General features: G+C 42.3%; 1 protein-coding gene across 2 annotated transcripts in view; it reads left to right on the forward strand.

The window, feature by feature from the left end:
* Window positions 1-16,092, forward strand: part of RAF1 (Raf-1 proto-oncogene, serine/threonine kinase) — an 85,973-nt gene that overhangs the window by 30,054 nt on the left and 39,827 nt on the right. The window lies entirely within an intron of this gene.

Here is a 16,092-nt window from a genome sequence, read left to right on the forward strand (position 1 = left end):
CTCTTTTATTTCGTTAAGCAATGGTTTGTAGTTCTCCTTGAAGAGGTCCTTCATGTCCCTTGTAAGTTGGATTCCTAGGTATTTTATTCTCTTTGAAGCAATTGTGAATGGGAGTTCACTCATGATTTGGCTCTCTGTTTGTTATTGGTGTATAGGAATGCTTGTGATTTTTGCACATTGATTTTATATCCTGAGGTTGCTTATCAGCTTAAGGAGGTTTTGGGCCGAGACAGTGGGGTTTTCTAAATATACAATCATGTCATCTGCAAACGGGGGCAATTTGACTTCCTCTTTTCCTAATTGAATACGCTTTATTTCTTTCGCTTGCATGATTGCCCTGGCCAGAACTTCCAACACTATGTTGAATAGGAGTGGTGAGAGAGGGCATCCCTGTTTTGTGCTAGTTTTCAAAGGGAATGCTTCCAGTTTTTGCCCATTCAGTATGAATGGCTGTGGATTTGTCATAAATAGCTCTTATTATTTTGAGATACGTCCCATCAATACCTAGTTTATTGGGAGTTTTTAGCATGAAGAGCTGTTGAATTTTGTCAAAGTCCTTTTCTGCATCTGTTGAGATAATCGTGTGGTTTTGGTCTTTGGTTCTGTTTATATGATGGATTACGTTTATTGATTTGCGTATGTTGCATCCCTGCAAGGCTGGTTCAACATACACAAATCAATAAACGTAATCCATCATGTTTCTGTACATTCTTTTGCATTCTACATGACCTTATGTATGTTTAAAAACACATGTTTACATTTCTTCTTCTTCTTTTTTTTTTTTTTGTATTTTTAGGCTGTGTTGGCCAGGCTGGTCTCGAACTCCTGACCTCAGGTGATCTGCCCATCTCAGCCTCCCAAAGTGTTGGGATTACAGGCATGAGCCACCATGCCCGGCCCATTTTTACATTTCTTGAGCAGAAGCCCTGTAGTTTAAAAGTCCCTTTTATTTTCAGCAGTGTATGTTTAGGACAAATCGGTTGTGTGAGTAGGTAGGAAACATTTACCATTTACTGTGACAGAACAGATGAACAAGAATGTGTTTGGTTTTATTTGTAATATAAAACACCTATGAAGGGAAATGGCAAACAATAGTAGTAAATCAAACTTTGGAAATACCTCTGACGTAGAATTCTATAGTAGCTTTAATTGGGTATTATTATCAGCTGGTCTGTTTGGGATTTGTTTGACGAACTGTTACATGACTTTGACTGCCAGCCAACCATTATCCTGGCTGCTGCTTAGCTGACTGCCAGTCAACAATTACTCCATGCAGATTCTATAGTTTTTCCACAGTTGTCTGTGTTCTAGTCCTGAGTATAGTCTTTTGGCATAATGTGGTTCGTAAACGACTGCACTGATAACTTTTGTGAGAACTCACCACTTCCCAGATAGCCCAGATACCATATGTTACTCATCCAGCAAATATCTCTTAAGAGCTTGCCAAATGCTAGATACTTAAAGGCAGTGGGGCTTGTAAGGGTGAACTGAACTTAGCTTCTTGGAGCATACTACCTAGTGGTATAGGCAGACAATAATCATTGAGCAGGCAAATATCTAATATTATTTCAAATGGTGATGAATTATTATGAAAACCGTAAAGCTGAGTAAAGAGAAGAATGATGGAGAAGGACAGGATGCACTTGAACCAGGGTGGTCAGGGGAGGTCCTGTTTGATAGGTAACGGGCCAGGCCATCATGAAAGGTCTTGTAGGTCACAGTTAAAGAATATGAGTGCTGATTTGAGTGTAATAAAGAACAGATAAAGGGTATTTAATAATATGTCCAAATTTGTGTTTTTTGTTTTGTTTTGAGACAGAGTCTTGCTCTGTTGCCCAGGCTGGAGTGGAGTAGCGCAATCTCGGCTCACTGCAACCTTTGCCTCCCAGGTTCAAGCAATTCTCCTGCCTCAGCCTCCCGACTAGCTGGGATTACAAGCACGTGCCACCACACCCGACTGATTTTTGTATTTTTAGTAGAGACAGGGTTTCACCACATTGGCCAGGCTGGTCTCAAAATCCACCCACCTCAGCCTCCCAAAGTGCTGGGATTACAGGAGTGAGCCACTGTGCCCAGCTTCGATTTATGTTTTAAGAACACAATGACTGTGCTCAGTAGAGGACAGATTGCTTTCAAATGTTAATAGAGATGGAGGCGGGTGGATCACCTGAGGTCAGGAGTTCCAGAACAGCCTGGTCAACATGGTGAAACACTGTCTCTACTAAAAATACAAAAATTAGCCAGGTGTGGTGGCATGCACCTGTAGTCCCCGCTACTCAAGAGGCTGGGTGAAAGAGCGAAACTCTGTCTCAAAAAAAATATTTTTAATAGAAACAAGGCCCCTCCCTACAAAGATGTACATGTACATATATACAGTATTCTGTATTCAGTTCCTGGAAGTTCGTGAGTTCGCTGAAGTTCTCAGAAGTTGAAAGATTGAAGTTAACCCACACACCCTAGTTCCTAGATGATAATCTAATTCCCAAGTTTACTAGTGAGTATAATACACTTAAAAAATTCTGAGTGAGTTCAGCTTTTCACTTGAAGAATTTGTTTTAATAGTGGACGCACACAATTTTTGCTAACTTAGAATGTTTTTTATATGCCAGACTCTAAATTAGGTACTTTATTTACACTATCTCATTCATTCTTAACTGCAATTTAGTGAAGTTTATACCATTATCATCTTTACCCAAGATCCGTGGAGTTGCCCAAGTAGTGAAGCTGGATTTCAAACTCAGTACCTGTTCTTTTACCTACTAAACCAAAAGTGCTCAGTATAGTCTCTAGGATATGTAGTATGTAATGAAACTGTTGCTGCTGCTGTTCATTGATATAGCAAGTATTTTTTCTTTCTTTCTTTTTTTTGGGGACAAAGTCTCGCTCTGTTACCCAGACTGGAGTGCAGCAGCATGATCTCAGCTCACTGCAGCCTCCACCTCCCAGACTCAAGTGATCCTTCCGTCTCAGCCCCCCAGGTAGCTGGTACTACAGGTACAAGCCACCATGCCTGCTAATTTTTGTATTTTTTGTAGAGATGGGGTTTCGCTGTGTTGCCCAGGCTGGTCTTGAACTTCTGGACCCAAGTAGTCCTCCCCATCTGAGCCTTCCAAAGTGCTGGGATTATAGGCATGAGCCACTGCACCTAGCCAGTGTAGCAAATCTTTTTTTTTTTTTTTTTTTTGAGCAGCCATTCTTACTGTATTTTAATTTAATCAATCAAAATTTTTTTTTTTAAAGATACACAGTCTTGCTATGTTGCCCAGGGTGGTCTTGAACTACTGGGCTCAAGTGATTCTCCTACCACGGCCTCAAGCGATTCTCATTTCTCAGCCTCCCAAGTAGCTTGGTGCCGCCAAGCTTGTACCACCAAACCCAGCTATTTTTTTTTTTTGAAATGGAGTCTTGCTCTGTTGCCCAGGCTGTAGTGCAGTGGCGCAGTCTCAGCTGACTACAACTTCTGCCTCCCACGTTCAAGTGATTCTCCTGCCTCAGCTTCCCAAGTAGCTGGGATTACAGGTGCCCACCACAATGCCCAGCTAATTTTTGTATTTTTAGTAGAGATGGGGTTTCACCACGTTGGCCAGGCTGGTCTGGAACGCCTGACCTCAAGTGATCCACCCACCTCGGCCTCCCAAAGTGCTGGGATTGCAGGCATGAGCCACCACGCCCGGCCTAAAAACATCATCATCATTATTATTATTATTATTATTATTATTTATTATTATTTTTTGAGACAGAGTCTTTCACTTTTGCCCAGGCTGGAATGCAGTGACGCGATCTCGGCTCACTGCAAGCTCTACCTCCCGGATTCACACCATTCTCCAGCCTCAACCTCTCAAGTAGCTGGGACTACAGGCACCCGCCGCCATGCCTGGCTAATTTTTTGTTTTTAGTAGAGACGGGATTTCATCGTGTTAGCCAGGATGGTCTCGGTCTCCTGACCTTGTGATCCGCCTGCCTTAGCCTCCCAGAGTGCTGGAATTACAGGCGTGAGCCATTGCGCCCAGCCTANACGCCTGACCTCAAGAGATCCACCCACCTCGGCCTCCCAAAGTGCTGGGATTGCAGGCATGAGCCACCACGCCCGGCCTAAAACATCATCATCATTATTATTATTATTATTATTATTATTTATTATTATTTTTTGAGACAGAGTCTTTCACTTTTGCCCAGGCTGGAATGCAGTGACGCGATCTCGGCTCACTGCAAGCTCTACCTCCCGGATTCACACCATTCTCCAGCCTCAACCTCTCAAGTAGCTGGGACTACAGGCACCCGCCGCCATGCCTGGCTAATTTTTTGTTTTAGTAGAGACGGGATTTCATCGTGTTAGCCAGGATGGTCTCGGTCTCCTGACCTTGTGATCCGCCTGCCTTAGCCTCCCAGAGTGCTGGAATTACAGGCGTGAGCCATTGCGCCCAGCCTAATAAATTTATAAACCTTTTTTTTTGTTTTTTAATTGAGACAGAGTCTTGCTGTGTCTTCCAGGCACGATCTCGGCTCACTGTAACCTCTGCCTCCCAGGTTCAAGGGATTCTCCTGTCTCAGCCTCCCAAATAGCTGAGATTACAGATGTGTTCCACTACACCCGGCTAATTTTGTATTTTTAGTAGAGATGGGGTTTCACCATGTTGACTAGGCTGGCCTCGAACTCCTGACCTTACATGATCTGCCTGCCTCGGCCTCCCAAAGTGTTGAGATTACAGGTGTAAGCCATGGGGGCTTTTTTTTTTTTTTTCCCGAGACAGGGTCTCCCTCCGTTGCCCAGGCTGGAGTACAGTGGTAAGATCTTGGCTTACTGCAACCTTTGCCTTCCGGTTTCAAGCAGTTCTCCCGCCTCAGCCTCCTGAGTAGCTGGGATTACAGGTGCATGCCACCACAGCCCAGCTAATTTTTGTATTTTTAGCAGAGACAAGATTTCGTCGTACTGCCCAGGCTGGTCTTGAACTCGAGCTCATGGAATTCACCCTACCTTGGCTTCCCAAAGTGCTGGGATTACAGGTGTGAGCCATCACGCCTGTCTTAGTAGAAAGTCTTAAAGAAGCATTAAACATATACTAGCACCTGAGACTTTTTCCTTATGATATCAGTTTTAGTTTATATCTTGTACACATATCCCTTATAATCATTTTGTAAACTATGAGTAGTATATATCCCTTGCTTTGGGAAACACTATGGTGCTATACTATTTTATTAATGTTGTGCAGCCACCTGGAGTGTCTCAAGACCTAGCACAGGTTTTACCATTCACCTTCTCCACAGGGGAGAGAATATACTTAAAGGGGCTAAGTTTGAAAATGTGGGCTATTTCCTTCCCTTCTCTTTTCCTCCTTCCCTTCCCTCTTCCTCCTTCCCTTCCTCCTTCCCTCTGTCTGCCTTTCCTCCAACTACTTTCCTCCCTTCCTCCTTCCCTGGCACTCTCAAGAAAAGAAAAGGCCATTGTGTCGCTGATAGTTGGAAATTGCTAGAAAGGGTCACATAATTATAGATTCTTGTGTCTGGTGCACAGTTGTCATCCAGGGATTTCCCTCCATATTGGCCTTCTGGAGATTTCCTTCACTTCTTTCCTAAGCTGGATGTCCCATTTCCTATATCCTAAGTCTTTCTCTTGCTATATTCCTGTAACAAATTCCTTGAGAAAGGAGTTATGGGCCAGGCATGGTGGCTCAAGCCTGTAATCCCAACATTTTGGGAGACTGAGGCGGGCGGATCACCTGAGATCAGGAGTTCGAGACCAGCCTGGCCATCATGGCTAAACCCTGTCTCTACTAAAAATACAAAAAAAAAAAAAAAAAATTAGCCAGATGTGGTGATGTGTGCTTGTAGTCCCAGCTACTCAGGAGGCTGAGGCAGGAGAATCGCTTGAACCTGGGAGGCGGAGGCTGCAGTGAACCAAGGTCATACCACTGCACTTCAGCATGGGTGATAAGAGTAAGACTTGTCTCAAAAAAAAAAAAAAAGGAATCATGGAGGTTCAAATTTTTGTAATCATGAATGTCAAAATATCTCTGGTTCTGTCCCTCACTGATAGTTTTGCTGATTATTATAAATTGGAGATAGTTTCCTTCAGAATCTAGGAGGCTTTGCTCCATTATGTCTTCTGGTGTTGTTGAAGAGTTTGAAGTCATTCTGATTCCTGATTTTTTTTTTCTTTTTTTGAGACAGAGCTTTCACTCTTGTCACCCTGGCTGGAATGCAATGGCACAATCTTGGCTCACTGCAACCTCCGCCTCCTAGGTTCAAGGGATTCTCATGCCTCAGCCTCCCAAGTAGCTGAGATTACAGGTGCCTGCCACCACACCTGGCAAATTTTTGTATTTTTTAGTAGATACAGGGTTTTGCCATGTTGGCCAGGCTGGTCTTGAACTCCTGACCTCACGATCCGCCTGCCTCGGCTTCCCAAAGTGCTGGGATTACAGACGTGAGCCACTGTACCCTGCCAAAATTAAATAATTTGTTATCAAACATTTAAATTTGAAGGAGAATATTGTGATACAGTATTTGGATGGAGAATGTGATTGTGTAAAAGTACACATGTATGTGGAAAAGGATTAGGGCCACAGCCCCAAAGTCACCATTACTAAATAGAAAAAGGTCCATTTTGAACAGATGTACCTCTGCAGAGATGTAGCTCAGCTAACAGGAAAATTTCCCACATGTGAATTAGAAGGATCCCCACCCTTCATGCTTGTGCTGTCTGTGTACCAGACACATGGCTTAGCAAGTGAAGCATGGGCTGAATTTCCACCCTCTCTCATCTCCTGTGGTGCGTGTTCTTGTGTGGGATAGAAGCTATAACAGTGTTGTTTACTCTGTGTTAGGCCCAATGCTAAGTGCTTTACACTGTTGAACAATTTAGTAACTCAATTAGATAAATACTATTATCTTTGTTTTACAGTTCTTCTGCTCAGACATCTTCTGAACTTCATAATTCTATATCTAACTGCCTATGTCATTTATTTTCTATATAGTGAGCCACCACGCCGGGTCAATTTTTAAATTTTTTTGTAGAGACAGGGTTTTGCCATGTTGCTCAGACTGGTTTCGAACTCCTGGGTTCATCTGCCCACCTTGACCTCCCAAAGTGCTGGGATTACAGGCATGAGTCACTGTGCCTGGAACAGTCCTTTTAAGATTAAAGCCTAGCCAACACAGTGAAACCCCATCTCTACCAAAAAAATACAAAAAATAGTCGGATGTGGTGGCACATGCCTGTAGTCCCAGCTACTCGGGAGGCTGAGGTGGGAGAATCACTTGAACCCAGGAAGCAGAGGTTGCAGTGAGCAGAGATCGTGCCACTGCACTCTCCCTGGGTAACAAAGTGAGACTTCGTCTCAAAAAAAAAAAAAAGCAAAAAAAAAAAAAAATCTAAGGTAGATTGTGACTTTCCTCTGCTCAAGACCTTTCAGTGGCTTCCCACTTCACTCAGTAAAAGGCAAAGTCCTTGTAATAACCTACAAGGCATTATGTGATCCACATTGTCCCTGGTCCCCAACATTGTACTCACTTAACTCTATGATCTTTTTACCATTCGTTATACAAAGGATTTTCACTGGCTGTTCTTTCTGCCTGGAATGTTGTTCTCTTAGTTATCTGCAAGTCAGACTCACTGATTTCCAAGTCTCAGCTGTTAACTCTTCGTTGAGACCTACTATGACCTCACTTTATAAACTGCAGTCTGCCTCCCTTTCCCCAGCACTTATCACCCACTGTCGTAGAATTTACTGTGCATGCCTCCACCAGAAGATAGACTTCTCTTATGATCATGGATCCTTGTCTTTTGTTCCCTGAGGTAGCCCAAGCATCTTGAACAGTGCCTGGTACATAGTAGGCACTCAGTAATGTTTATTACCTGAATAGTGATGAAAATTGGTATATGGGAAAGGTAAGCAATTTGGTGAAAGGCCAGGCCATACAACTAATAAAAGGTGGAGATAGATTTTGAACTGATATTTATGTATTGTGCCTTTGATATTAGAAGATGATATCCAAAAAAATGTGTTAGGATTAGTAAAATTATGAGTAACTTCCCTTTATCCTCCTTCCCAAATTTATTTTTTGTTTTTTTATAAATAAAAATATAATTAGGCCAGGTGCAGTGGCTTATACCTATAATCCTAGCACCTTGGGGAGGCTGAGGTGGGAGGGTCACTTGGGACCAGGAGCTCAACACCAGCCTGGGCAAGATAGCGAGACTTCGTCTCTACAGAAAATAAAAAATAAGCTGGACTCGGTGGTGTGCACCTGTAGTCCTAGCTAATTAGGAAGCTGAGGCAGGAGGATTGCTTGAATGTGGATCAAGGCTGCAGTGAGCCATGATCATGCCACTGCACTCCAACCTGGTTGATGGAGCCAGACCGGTCATGCCTTAAAAAAATAAACAAATAAAAGTATAATTAGAAACAGATTATCAGAGTAGAGGAAAGAGCCAGATAGTAGGAAGCCAGAGTAGGCTGCCACAAGGTTGAAATCTGGCACCTCATCTTAGGAACTGCCTCTCCCACAAATGCACTGATCTTAACATATGTGATGGTGTGATGAAACCCTGGTGAGATGTGTGAATGTTCTGAATACCGTGTAACCTTGGACATTTTTACTTAACCTTTATGGTCCATAGATTCCTCACTCTAAAATGGTAATTTCTCTTATAGGGGGTTGTTGGAGGATTAAAAGAGATATTGTATGTAAAGAACATACATAATAAACGTTCAGTATTAGCTAATACATTAGCTAATATCATTATTGTTGCTGCTGCTTAGTTGATACAGAGTTTTAAGAAATTTATTTTTTGGTGGATACATCTTGTTGCCTAGTGAGTTTTAGTGGGTACCAAAAGAGAGCAAACACGTATTGTTTTTGTTCAGATAGCCAAACAAGCTTTGTCGCATATTTGTGTTTTTTCATGGACACTTACTTGTGGTTCTAATTTTATATTACATCTTAAACAATAGCCACCTTTTCTTAATTATTTACATAAATTTTAATACTTAACATGTGGATTCTACAACTACCATTGTTTCATTGGTTTTGCATTTTTGGTTGACTTCTGTGGGTCAGTTGATTTAAAATGATCCATAGGAATTATGAGGCCGGGCGCGGTGGCTCAAGCCTGTAATCCCAGCACTTTGGGAGGCCGAGACGGGTGGATCACGAGGTCAGGAGTTCAAGATCATCCTGGCTAACACGGTGAAACCCCGTCTCTACTGAAAATACAAAAGCTAGCCGGGCGAGGTGGCTGGCACCTGTAGACCCGGCTACTCGGGAGGCTGAGGCAGGAGAATGGCGTAAACCCGGGAGGCGGAGCTTGCATGGAGCTGAGATCCGGCCACTGCACTCCAGCCTGGGTGACAGAGCAAGACTCCGTCTCAAAAAAAAAAAAAAAAAAAAAGGAATTATGATATAACTGTCATGATATTTAAAAATTAGTGAACTGGCTGGGTGTGGTAGCTCATGCCTGTAATCCCAGCTGAGGATGAGCTGGTGGATCACTTGAGGTCAGAAGTTTAAGACCAGCCTGGCCAACATGGTAAAACCCCATCTCTACAAAATGTACAAAAATTAGTCAGCATGGTGGCCCACACCTGTAGTCCCAGCTACCTGGGAGGCTGAAGTGGGAGGATCACTTGAACCCGGGAAGCAGAGGTTGCAATCAGCCAAGATTGCACCACTGCCCTCCAGCCTGGCCAACAGAGACCCTGCCCCCGCCTCCCCCCCCCAAAAAAAATTGTCTCAGGTTCATCATACTTATATGAATAGAAGTTACTGCCAGTATATCCATTAAAGTATCTTCTACTTTAAAGTAGAAATTTGAATGATAAATAAGATCACAAAATAACTTACAGCACCTGAGAAAAGAATGACAGTGTAATATACTGAAATTTTTTTCTTATTAACACGGTAATGAAATACATGAACACTAGTAGAGTTATGTGAATTAGGAAAAATGACTTTTTAAAAACTTTTTTTGTAGAGTAGGAGTCTCACTGTGTTGTCCAGGCTGGTATTGAATTCCTGGACTCAAGTGATCTTCCAGCTTCAGCCTCCCAAGTAGTTGGGGCTACCGGTGCATGCCACCACACCCGGCTGAATTTTAGATTTTGTAGAGATGAGGTCTCACTATTGTCCAGACTGGTCTCAAACTCCTGGGCCTAAGCAGTCTTCCTATGTCGGTCTCCCAAAGTGCAGGGATTAGCCCAGGCTGGTCTCAAAACTCTTGGGCCTAAGCGATCTTCCTACCTCAGTCTCCCAAAGTGCAGGGATTACAGGCATGAACTACTGCACCTGGCCAGGCGTAAGCCCATTTTTTAACTTGAATATAGAAATAGTTTTACACTCTAACTTTTTAATTTTTGAGACGGAGTTTTACTCTTGCCCAGGCTGGATTGCGGTGGCTCACTACAACCTCTGCTTCCCAGGTTCAAGCGATTCTCCTGCCTCAGCCTCCCAAGTAGCTGGGATTACAGGCGCATACCATCATACCTGGATAATTTTTGTATTTTTAGTAGAGACGGGGTTTTGCCATGTTGGCCAGGCCGGTCTCAACCTCCTGACCTCGGGTGATCCACCTACCTTGGCCTCCCAAAGTGCTAGGATTATAGGCATGAGCCACTGTGCCTGGCCACACTCTAACTTTCTAAAAGGAATATTCATATAGGGAATAAATGCAGTTGAAAGATTATAGAAGGATACAGCTTTGAAGAGTTTATGCCATAACAATCATGAATTGCTTGATTAAAGCAAATAGATCCTCAAAGTCCAGGTGGCAGAATGATGCGTGAAGCCAATAAAAGGCAATTTTTTTTTGGTGAACCTAGGGAACCTACCACCCTCAGAAATAATGTCGACCAGAAAAAATAGTTTTAGAGAAGTTTATATAAATTCATGATTGATAGATACAAAGTAGGTGACTACAGAAAGCTAAGATACCTGGCAATATGAGTCATTCCTTTTTTTTTCTATCCTAAAATGTCCCCTGGTGCCTTTCAGAGACTGATTTTGGGGTTAGGCCCATGTAGTAATCTTTTAATGGAATAGTAGCCAAAGTAGAGGAAGGCAAAACAGAGTAGAATCTAGGCCTTTTGATTTTTGAAGCATTCTGTGATGGTTGGTGGGGGTGACCAGGGGAAGTCAGGAATCCAGAGGGAAGTAGCTTGGAACCAGTAAACCTAAATTCTGTAATAGACTAGAATAATTTGTATTAAGTAAGTTGTAGGCTTCTGAAATAATTTATATGATTTAGATATCATGGTAAATTAATAATACACTGTCTTCTCTGGCATGTAAAAGGTAAATGTTTTGCCCATAGAACACAAATTCCCAGACTGTCTTACCAAATAAATGTTTAAAGCCTGGAAACTTTTGTGGTAATAAAAGTTTTTACTACTATTTTGTATATATAAAAGAATTTTGTTTTGTTTTTTGAAGACAGAGTCTCGTCGTCACCCAGGCTGGAGTGCAATGGCACAGTTTTGGCTGACTGTAACCTCTGCCTGCTGGGTTCAAGCGATTCTCCTGCCTCAGCCTCCTGAGTAGCTGGGACTACAGGCGTGCAGCACCACCCCTGGCAAATTTTTACATTTTTAGTAGAGATGGAGTTTCTCCATGTTGGTCAGGCTGATCTTGAACTCCTGACCTCAGATAATCTGCCTGCCTCCGCCTCCCAAAGTGCTGGGATTACAGGCGTGAGCCACCCTGCCCGGCGAAGAGAGTTATCTTTTTTTTAAAAAAAAAGATGTATTTTTATCATTGAGCAGAAATGTGATTTTACAATTAGTTTCCATATAAACTTTTTGTTACCAAAGTATCTTGAAATTACATACTTAACAATATTCTTTTAAACAATGCCTTTTTCTTTTTTCTTTTTTTTTTTTTTGAGACAAGGTCTCGCTCTGTCATTTAGGCTGAAGTGCTGTTATGTGATTGTGGCACACTGCAGCTTCGACCTCCTGTGCTCAAGCGATCCTCCCACCTCAGCCTCCCAAGTAGCTGGGTCTACAGGTGCATGCTGTGACACTCAGCTAATTTTTGAAACTGTTTTGTACAGACAGGGTCTTGGTATGTTTCCCAAGCTGGTGTTAAACTCCTGGGCTCAAGTAGTCCTCCCAGCTCAGCCTTCTAGAGTCCTGGGATTACAGGTGAGAGCCACTGTGCCTAGCCCATGAACAGTTAACTTTTTTTTTGTATGTTTGGTTTACCTTTTTTTTGAAACAAAGTTTTGCTTGTGTTGCCCAAGTTGGAGTGTAATGGCGCAATCTTGGCTTACTGCAACCTCTGCCTCCCGAGTAGCTGGGATTACAGGCGCACGCCACCACGCTTGGCTAATTTTTTGTATTTTTAGTAGAAATAGGGTTTTACCATGTTAGGCTGGTCTCGAACTCCTGACCTCAGATGATCTGCCTGCCTTGGCTTCCCAAAGTGCTGGGATTACAGACGTGAGCCACTGCACCTGGCCTACTTTTTTTTTAATGCTTATCTTTTTCCTGCAGTGTGGTTTACTTTTGATATTTTACTATGCATGTAGTACTTGGAAGTATTAAATTGTATTGGTATTTGTGACAGATGACACTGACCTTATTCTTAAATTATGGAAAATGACGTGTGTGTGTGTGTGTGTGTGTGTGTGTGTGTGTGTGTGTGTGTGAAGGGATCTCACTGTGTTGCCTAGTTGGACTTCAATGGCTATTCACAGGTGCAGTCATGCACTACAGCCTCAAACTCCTGGCCTCAGGAGATCCTGAGTAGCTGGGGGTAGACATTCTTTCAGTTTCCTGGGAGGTCTTGTTTTTAAACCTGTCCTGCCTTAAATTGTTCTAATTTTAGTTCTGTGGCTTTAAGTCTGAGGTAATTTTCAGTTTATTGGTATTAGAAACATTCCTGTGTTTGTGTAGTGCTGGGTGTGAAATGTGAAGTTAAACCTTTAAATAGTTAATAGATACTATTAGATTGCTATACTTTTGTGGTTTATACTCTTCACTGTAAGAGTAGATTACTTCAAATGCTTGTGCTAGATGTTTTGTCTTTTCAAATTTGCAAATCTGGCCGGGCAAAGTAGCTCACATCTGTAATCCCAGCACTTTGGGAGGCTGAGGTGGGTGGATCACCTGAGGTCAGGAGTTCAAGACCAGCCTGGGCAACATGGTTAAACCTCATCTCTACTAAAAACACAAAATTAGCCAGGCATAGTGGCACATGCCTGTGATCCCAGCTACTTGGGAGGCTGAGACAGGAGAATCACTTGAACCCAGAAGGCGGAGGTTGCAGTGAGCAGAGATTGCACCACTGCACTCCAGCCTGGGCAACAGAGTGAGACTCTGCCTCAAAAAAATAAATAAAAATAAAATAAATTTTACAAATTGATATTAAAATAGTTTTATATTTGTGTTTCCCTACTTTATATTAAACATATATATTTGTTGGCCTTTGTATTGCTTTTCTGTGAATTTAATTTCCTGTTTTTTTCCCAATGGCATTGTTCATCTTTTACTAATTTTTAGGAGCTCCTTGTTTTGTTTTTTTTTTTTTTTTTTTTTTTTTTTTTTTGAGTTGGAGTCTTGCTTCGTTGCTCAGGCTGGAGTGCAGCGGCACTATCTCAGCTCACTGCACCTTCTACCTCGTGGGTTCAAGCAATTCTCCTGACCTTAGGTCATCCACCCACCTCGGCCTCCCAAAGTACTGGGATTACAGGGATGATCCAGTGTAGCCGGCCAACGTGTCTCTCTTTTTAAATAATTGATCTTGTCCAACGTGACATATTTCTCCATTCGTAGGAGAATGCATTTGATTTTAGAACTTTTCTGTGGAACTTTGAAAGGCTTTTCACATGCAGAAACTGATTTTCACATTTGCTTATCTAGTTTTAGTATGTGTCTAGGATGTGTGTGTATGTGTGTCTGTGTATACATTTTTTAACCTGGGGCATTTAGTCAAAGAAATTACAGTATTAAAAGCTAGATCTATGCTTATATTTGAAGGTAGTATCAACTGGGTTTTTGAATATCTCCATTTAAGATTGAAGTATGTCGCTGCTATATGATTTTTTTAGAAGATGCTTTTTTCCTCCTTGTTTTCAGATGTCTGCCTTGAGTTTTCAGATGTCTGCCCTGATTTTTCAGATGTTTGCCTTGATAAAGGAATACCTTAGTAGAATTTTCTGTGATTAACAGGTTAGAGTTGTACCCCTCTTCCCTGAGACAACTTGTAGGGCCCTTGAAGCAGCATTGTCTGTGTACTTCATCTTGTTCTGCAAATATGACCTATCGTTTGTATGAGTATGTGCCATAAAAATGGTTAGGAAGGCCGGGCACAGTGGCTCACACCTATAATACCAGCACTTTGGGAGGCTGAGGCGGGTGGATCACCTGAGGTCGGGAGTTTGATACCAGCCTGGCAAACATGGAGAAACCCTGTCTCTACTAAAAATAAGAAAATTAGCCAGGCATGGTGGTGCATGCCTGTAATCCCAGCTAGTTGGGAGGCTGCGGCAGGAGGATTTCTTGAACCCGGGAGGAAGAGGTTGCAGTGAGCCAAGATCGTGCCACTGCACGCCACCCTGGGCAACAGAGCAAGACTGTCTCAAAAAAAGAAAAAAAAGAAAAGAAAAAGAAAATGGTTAGGAAACATTAGCTTCCCTCTTTTTTTTTTTTTTTATTTTTTTTTTATTTTATTTTATTTTATTTTTTGAGACAGAGTCTCGCTCTGTCGCCCAGGCTGGAGTGCAGTGACACCATCTCAGCTCACTGCAAGCTCCGCCTCCTGGGTTCACACCATTCTCTTGCCTCAACCTCCCGAGTAGCTGGAACTACAGGCGCCCACCACCACACCTGGATAATTTTTTGTATTTTTAGTAGAGACGGGGTTTCACCCTGTTAGCCAGGATGGTTTCCATATCCTGACCACGTGAGCCACTGCGCCCGGTCCTTAGCCTGCCTCTTAAGCTGTAAGTGGTCTCGATATGGAGACAGAAAGTAAAATACTATGAATGATAAATAATCTAGAACTTGAATTAAAGTAGGTGTATTTTTATTTTGTCACTTTTTATTAAAAGTTACTGTAGTATGTTCTCTACTAAGTACCGCACTATATTTTGAGTGCCTGCAAGACTTGGAATTCATTGTAAAATTACTGTTCTTGGACTGAGGTTACATTTTAGTCTTGTCAGTGGGTTCTTCGCCAGTCAATTGGAATCGATTCCAATACAGTCTTCCCCCACAGTTGAATATAGAATAAAATCTGTTGCACACTGGGTGTAGGGGTACATGTGTGGCAGGACTGCTTGAGCCTAGGAGTTCAAGACCAGCCTGGGCAACATAGTGAGACCTTATCTCAATTGAAATATGTATCTATACAAAAAATAAAATTCATTATAGTTCATCTTGCTGGAAAACAAAATACTGTTTTTTAATTAAAAAAATTTTTTTAAATTTAGAGATGGGGGTCTTGCTGTGTTGACCAGGCTGGTCTCGAACTCCTGGCCTCAAGCAATCCTCCCATCTGGGCCTCCCAAAGTGCCGGGATTACAGGTGTGAACAACTGTGCACGGCTGACAAAGTATTTTTTAAAGACGTACCACTAAATGGAGATTTGATTCACATTTAATAGTTTTTGACAAGTCTTTTCTATTTAAAAACTACTTTTTTTGTAGCATTATTCCGGCTTTTCACTTAATTTAGTAAATATTTGAGCGCCTTTGTATTCCAGATACTGAGCAAGATTGGCAGGGTTCTGCCCTTATGGAGCAGAAAGAAGGTGGGGGACTGACTAAAACTTGAAAACTATCTAACGTAAGTACCATGCAGAAAATGAAACAGTATTAATTGGCAGAAGGAGAGCGGGCAATTTTGGCTGGTGTGGTTAGGGAAAGCCTCTTTAAGGAGCTGTCTCTTGAGTGGAGACAAGATGTGAAAAAAAACAGCTTGCCTGTTTTTGGGGTTTCAGCCTTCCAGGTGAAGAGAAGCACAAAGTTCAGACGTCTTGAGGCACAAAGTCTGGCATGTTCTGAAAGAAGGCCTTTAGACACCTTGTCAAGGAGTTTAGATTTTTTTTTTTTTTGAGACGGAGTCTTACTCTGTCACCCAGGCTGGGGTGCGATGG

The sequence above is a fragment of the Rhinopithecus bieti genome, unplaced genomic scaffold, assembly GCF_001698545.2.
Source record: "Rhinopithecus bieti isolate Rb0 unplaced genomic scaffold, ASM169854v2 scaffold_44365, whole genome shotgun sequence".
Classification (NCBI taxonomy): domain Eukaryota; kingdom Metazoa; phylum Chordata; class Mammalia; order Primates; family Cercopithecidae; genus Rhinopithecus; species Rhinopithecus bieti.